A 7,125-nucleotide genomic window follows, 5' to 3' on the forward strand; every position below is an offset into this window, starting at 1 on the left:
ACAGTGTTTGCACATTCAGCACTGCAGCATATAGCACATGATCAAACATTAAGATTTTTTCCATGTTTTCTAGATTTTCTTTTTTCTGCTCCACAGTAGTGTTTGTTCTCCATCTGATCTGCCTCCATGGTAATAATGTAATTTCAAGCTCTATCCGTTAGGCCTGATTTTATGTCCACATGACATATGGCTCTGAAGACCACTATTACACATGACATATTACTTAGAACTAAGTTGGACAGATGGAATAAACCAGTGGGCTTACAATTCTATGAAAAAGACAGAGAGGAAACGGCAGCTGAGTTTTTCCCTTTCTCCGCTTCATTCTTTCCATCCCCTCTTTCCCACCAGTCTCTCTTCCTCCAATTTTCTTCTCTCCATCTCCTTCCTTCCCTCTCACTCCCCCCATCCTGAACCCCTCTCAGCTCCGTTGACTTTGTAACTTATAGAGAAGATAATTCAATTTCATGTTCCATTGGCTCAGCAGACAGACAGTCGGAAATAAGCTGTGGCATCCAGCTGCCTCAGGAGTTATTCTCTTCCTTTCCTCTGCTCTCTCTTCCCTCTCTTTCCACAGACTCCTTTGCTCGTTTTCATTTTTTACTTTTTTTATTTTAGCATTCCTGCTCCTCCTATCTCTCTGCTGCTAGCTCGTGGTCACATTTGGTCTCTCCTCTCAATGCATTCATCTCTTCTTCACACCCTAACTTCCAGTTTTTCTTGTCAGAATCTAATGTGGTCTTTACAGTTGTACACTGTCCATCTGTCCTGCATGACCCTTATGTCTCTGAAAATTGTGCTTTTTTAAAATCTCTTCACAGCTGTAAAAGTTAAAATAGTTGACATTGTTACAACCTAGCTCGATTGGCCATTAGAGAGGAAGTCACCAGGATCTTGGTTTTTACAAAAATATATTTATTTAAAGGAATGAAACCAAATTTAAAGTGCCCAAATTCAAATTTAACTGTATTGCGTGTTGGGGTCAGTAGTGGGTGTAGTGCATGAGTGGAAAATGTGTGCATGCAAGTGTTGTAAAGGTACAAGGTAAAGCGGAAAGTGAAGCAGAACTCCAGTAGCAGCCACAGAGTAGGGGGTCAGAGCTGCAGCCGTGGCTTAAGTTACACATTAAATAAACATATAATGAAAACATTAAAATGCCTTGCCCTTTCAGAATTACAGCTGGCCGAAGCAGGCTGACCTGAATAACACAAAAGTCATTTGACACCAAACCCTGTTTAAGGAACTCTGCTTCTGTCCTGGGGAGCTCCCAAAAGCTCTTCAACCGGTAGCCACCTCTGAGGAAAACAAGAGGATTAACTTTACTTCCTTGAATATACATAAACCGACTGATGTGACAAGAAGGCTGCCACACAAGCTGCCAGAGCTCAGACAACCCATACACAGCCAAACATCACTGCAGCTCAGTAAACCAGAATTTAACTTAATTCCCCCCTATTCTATACATGCTGGGTACTTTTGGTTTGCCTTTGAGCCATTTACCCCAAATCCCAGTAAACCAGTGACCAAAACTGCTGACTTATGCTACCTATACATCAGAAGACTTTGAAAAGATTTGGAAAAGACTCTTTGAAAACTATCAGTTCACACCTGCTCACATCTAAAGACAAGTGTTTAGAGTTTTTAGTCCTAGCCTAGTCTCAGACTGAGATTTTAGACTGTGAATCTTGCAGGGTAACTATTTACAGGACTACAACTAGATTCTTTTAGCAATTTTTTTCCTACCATGCAATTGTTTCCCCATCATGCTCTTAGTAAAAACTTACAGATGGAGGAGAAGCAGCTTTTGGCTACAGCTGCTCTAGTGTGTGCAGTGGTTTGTATTGGGGGGGGGGGGGGGGGGGGGGGTTGACTATTTTACAGTAAAAATAGATATATGGAAGAATAAAGGAAAGGAACATTTAGAAATGAATTCTTGATATTCATTTATGTCCTACTTAATTATATTGTGTTTAATTGAATAATTATATTTATCAGCTCTATCAAATTTTATTTAGTTAATCATGCATTAATCATTGATTATTTATTATTTATTTATGTATACATGTATTTATACATTTTAACTGGGTCTTCTTAAGGTTCTCTTTACTAAGAAACAGTGCCCCCAAAAATCCTGCTTGTGGACAGTGTGTGAGTCAGCTAGGCCTCAGGCAAATCCTTTCTCTAGGCCTGGCCAGTGTTAAGAGAGGATTATCCATTAATAAAGGAAATGATCACTGGACAAGTGGGTAGAATGGCGGCAGACATCTACACAAGAAATCAGTCTCTGAATATGAGGAAACAAGCAAATTGACCTTCATCACCAGTTCGAGGACTCACCAAATTGAAGAAAAAGAAAAAATGTGACTTGTACAACAAAAACTTTTAAAAAGCCAATCATTAGTTATATATCTTAAAAGCCTGTGAAAAAAAACCTATTCAATAAACTTGCATAGAGGAGATGGCCTGCGAAAAATTATTTGTCAAAATAAAATATTTTGTGCAGATGCTTTTCCTGTAGTTTATGCAATAATGTTGTTTTATGTTTCTGAAAACACTACTAAAACACTAGCTTATAGATTGGTCACAATCTGTGATTCTTTCATTCGGCACATTGACAGCAACGATGTCCTTGTCCACCTTGAGAGAGGTTGTTAGGCCAACTGTACGGTGGCCCTGAGGGCTCAATACAAATACACAAAACACAAGCAAATTGAGAAAAAACATCTTCATCAATTTGACAATATTGTGATATTATCAAGTGATTTCAAGACAATTGTATTTTCACATTATAACGTGAAATTATAATGTAATGGTAATGATATTTTCATGTTATAATGTGATATATAGCGTTAGCCGGCTAGCCTGTATCAATCACATTGCAGTTAAACCAATCAAATAAATGAATGATACATCTTTTAGTTGGTCTCTCTTAACAGCACCGAGTTGGTCTTGCTCGCCTGCTAACGTTAATATGCTATCGATCGCCGGCTAACGTTAGCATGCTATAGGTCTCCGGCTAACGTTAACATGCTATCGATCGGCCGCAAACTTGAGCATGCTATGATCACAAGCGTGTCTGGACGTGTGCATCACTTTTAAGGGTGCTCTGGAAACACTTCTGTTGTGCTGTGGTCTTTGCAGCACGTTTTCTAAATGCTGCTCTCGTGTTGTCAAATTCATGAAGATGTTTCCTCAATTTGCTTGTGTTTTGTGTATTTATAACGGTCACCTTTGGCAACCCTTCACATAAGAGAATCCTCATTGCAATCAAAATGCCGCCAAAGTTACTGTAGCAGAGGAGGTGTTTCAAAAGCTAAATGAGGGAAGAACATATTTTGTTCAAAGCTGCAGAACAAAGGTGGTGAGAGTAAAATCCACCTGAGACAAGATTGTTTGAAACAGGTCAATCGCAATCTGAAGACCACCTGGTGAGGGCATCAAAAGGGGCGCACTGGTGCTCCAATTGCCATTTGTGATGTCGAGAGTCATGTGGAGACTCACTCTGGTGGAGGATCTCTGCTGACCACCCAGGGCTGCATAGCCAGTGAAGAAATAATACTTTAGTTTACGTCATATCAGCCACAACCCTGCTTTCATTATTATTAACATTTTAAAATTGTATTGCCATCTTTATTGATAGTATTTTATGATGCTTTTTACGTGAAATTCAATCAAATTAAAGAAAAAGAAAAGCAACAAAAGGTCAAGTAAAAGCAAATGTAACCCACTTGGGGATAACAGAATACTCAAATGTATGTGGACTAGTGTCTAGGTTCGTAGGAGAGGTAAAAATAAGGGACACTCGACACAATGAGCAGCTGGAGTTGTAGGTTGCTTAAAATTATCTTAGTGCATCTAGTGCAACAAAAACAAATTTCAAGGGTTCAGTGTAAACATAAAATAAAAACCACCTTTGGTCAATAATCTCAGTTCACTGGTTATAGCAAAATTGTCTCTTAATTTAAATAAAATTCAAGATCCCTTAGTTCCGTTTATAAAGTTCAACCGTGTCTCTTGGTTCCACTCATATGGTTCTCTTGTTTCTTTGTTGTAGTCAGTTCAGCTAGCTTTAGTCAAATAGTCTGTGATTAGTCTCCATCCAGGTCTTTAACACTAAAGACCTGGATGGAGTCAAAAGTCAGGTTGCAAGAAGTGGGGCTTTGAAAATCCTACCACACTGGTGTGAACATGGAATAGGAGAGTGGGATGGCTCGTCCTTGGGCAACAATGTTCTGGACACAGCTCCTTTGAGGGGCAGGTGATCCGGTTTAAGGGTAGCTCGCCATCTCCTTCGTCAAGGAGAATCCAAATCCAGCTCTAGATGGTTTTCCAGGAAATCTCAAAAACCTCGCCTGTACAAAACAAGGCTATTACTTTCTTAAATCATGAAGCTTAAATCTTTTATGGCCCTGTTAAGCATCAAATCCAAATTTTCAGAATACTACTGTAGCACAATAGCAATTAAATCAATTCTGTTTGAACTGTACAGCATCTCTAACACAGAAGATTTTTTAACACTTTTCTTGTTTCACACTCATGAATTATATTTGGCTTTATTTTAAACAATAAATTTTGATTACCAAACATTTTAACATGGAATTTGCATATTTTTAAATCATGAACACAGTGAATAATGACATTGCATATTGTATGTTCTCTTTTTAAACATTTAACGTATTATTAGCGCTGACTGTGCAAAACAAAAGTGATTATAAAACATAAGCAATACATGAAATACATAATTCAAATAAAAGTACTGAGCTAAAACCCATATCAGGCATTAATGCAGAATTGTTTTAATCCGAAACTCTGACATTCTCAACATCAAGCAGTAACTACAGTCACTTCCACACATTTGCAAAAAAGTACTTGCTCTCAATTTCACCTCATGGTGTCCAACTACATTAGCTACAACAGTTAGCCACTTTAGCTCATTCATATGGACTTACCAATGCAGTTCCAAAAGTCAATGACTCCTGGTGCACAGGTTCTCGGACACATCTATCACCGTTACAAGATCACGTCTCAGAGTATAATGACACTTATACTGTCATTTATTTTACTAGTCAAACTTGTTTCTGTCAGATGTCCTCTCATTCACTGTCTCTATCGCGCTAATGCATGCCGTCAGACTCGCAGTCAAAGGGGGAGGGACTTAACTTCACCTCTACAATCAGAAGTGTGCATTACCTGATCAACCAATAGTTGCTCAGTCTAAACAAAATTAGTGATTGACACTTAGTTCTCATAATCAAAAAATGGTAACTAAAATAAGGTATTATAGGCTCAGTTTTCTGCCTGGTTACACAAACAAAAAAGAAAGAAATTCACAACTTAATTTTTATTTGAAATAAAAAATGAAACGCATAAGATATGTGCTTGAACAGCAATTGCCCCAAGTTTTTGTAAACTGTTGTGTTTTTAACATCACAGTAATTACACCAGGCATTGCTGTAATTTAAAGCCTTACTGAAGAGTTTTATTGCTGTAAAATCTTTATATCATTTGAAAAAATATCACATTAAGTTCTTCAATGACTATCATACAGATTATACAGGCAATTAGTATCCTTTACTGTTCATAAAGCACAATCATTATTATAACCATAAAAATAATTTGCTTGAAATCGTCTTTCTTCTTCTCCCTTTCTTAAGGTAGCTCACGTTCCATTTCCTTTTCCCCATGCTCTCTCCACATTGCTCAGTTTTCTGCCAAATGTAACAAAGCAAATTAATTCCTTTCTCTGTTTCCTTGTTTTCATTAACCAACTCTCCTTTTTCCCCTTTTTCTTTCCTTCCTCCGTCTGAATCATGTAGGTAATGTTGGATTTAATCAGTCAGTGATACTGTAGTGCCTTTATCCTACTGGATAGGGAACATGTATCTGGGGACCCACTGTCTTTAACTATTCATGAACTGTGCTGTGGCTGTAAACCAGTAATCCTACTACAGTATAGTGTAACACTTCCAAATTTGCAGGAGCTGAAAATAATATAGATATTTCAACACAGTTAAGCATTTGGGAATACATGATTGACTATAGCCGAGTATAGTGTTCCTCATGTTCTTTGTTCCAAGACAAAATGGTAAGGGTTTGTGCAGCATGATAACATCAATAAATGATTACCACATTAAGGTATATTATATAACAGGACCGTCCTCTGCCCTGCAGACAAATGGCAGAAGACCTTTATCACAATCAATCTCAACCAATCATTTCCTTCATCCTCCCCCAAACATTAGAATAACTGAAATCATAGAAAATATCTTGTTTTGTCACACAGTCCATGGAAACTGTGTGCATAGGCAAGCGTTAATTGACAAGATTACAACATCTTTTTGACCTCTTCAACTCCTTTTACCTGACAACTTTACATCTTTCAGAGGCTGTAGCTGTCTCTTTTTCTATGCCACATTGACAATATTGATGTAATATGAAACTAAGAGACCTGGCCTCTCTTTGGTATATTAAAGAAGTAGTGAAGGGACAATAAAGCTTTGTAAACTATTTGCTTTATTTTTTGACCGCACTAGATGGCGGTCTTGGTTTAGCAATGGTAATTGAGTGTGTTTTCTTTATTCTTTTTTCTTTTTTGTCTTTGTTGAACAGAGCGCCATCTAGTGGGCTCTGTAAATAAAGCAAATGGTTCACGAAGCTTCAATGTCCCTTCACTACTCAGAAGTTTCCAGAACATAAGTGCTCGCAATCCAATTGCCAAAAAATACAGAAATGTCCAAAATGTCAAACAATTTTAAAAGCAAATTACAGCATAGTTTTTTTATGGTGTTTCTAAATGTCTAGATGTCTTAATGTGGTTTTGTAGAAGGATTATGAAGCTCTAGTCACTCGGCTCCCAGGCTATGCAGCTGCTTAAACATACGTTGGATTTTCGGCCCGGAGAACAGGGTTTGTGTCCCATGTGAAAACAAAAGTAAACTATGTGATTTAAAGTAGTAAGTAGGTAAGTTTATTTGTGTATTTAAGCATCACTGAAGTGCCTCACGTTTTGTGCATCCCATTTTTACATTACTATGTCACTTTCGCTAATCACATCACCCTTGTAACTACTTTGCTTCCGACATTTCCGTTCAATTTTAACACCTTACCATAATAGTTTTTGCCCTA

At 37.7% G+C, this 7,125-nt stretch overlaps 1 long non-coding RNA gene across 1 annotated transcript; it reads right to left on the minus strand.

The window, feature by feature from the left end:
• Window positions 1-771: 771 nt before the first annotated feature.
• LOC131973714 (uncharacterized) lies at window positions 772-5,113 on the minus strand. Its single transcript, XR_009394585.1, has 3 exons — window positions 4,950-5,113; window positions 4,174-4,352; window positions 772-1,295 (listed from the first exon to the last, which is right to left on the minus strand). It is a non-coding gene; the product is annotated as an uncharacterized LOC131973714 (long non-coding RNA).
• Window positions 5,114-7,125: the final 2,012 nt, after the last annotated feature.

Source organism: Centropristis striata, chromosome 6 (genome assembly GCF_030273125.1).
Source record: "Centropristis striata isolate RG_2023a ecotype Rhode Island chromosome 6, C.striata_1.0, whole genome shotgun sequence".
NCBI classification, from domain to species: domain Eukaryota; kingdom Metazoa; phylum Chordata; class Actinopteri; order Perciformes; family Serranidae; genus Centropristis; species Centropristis striata.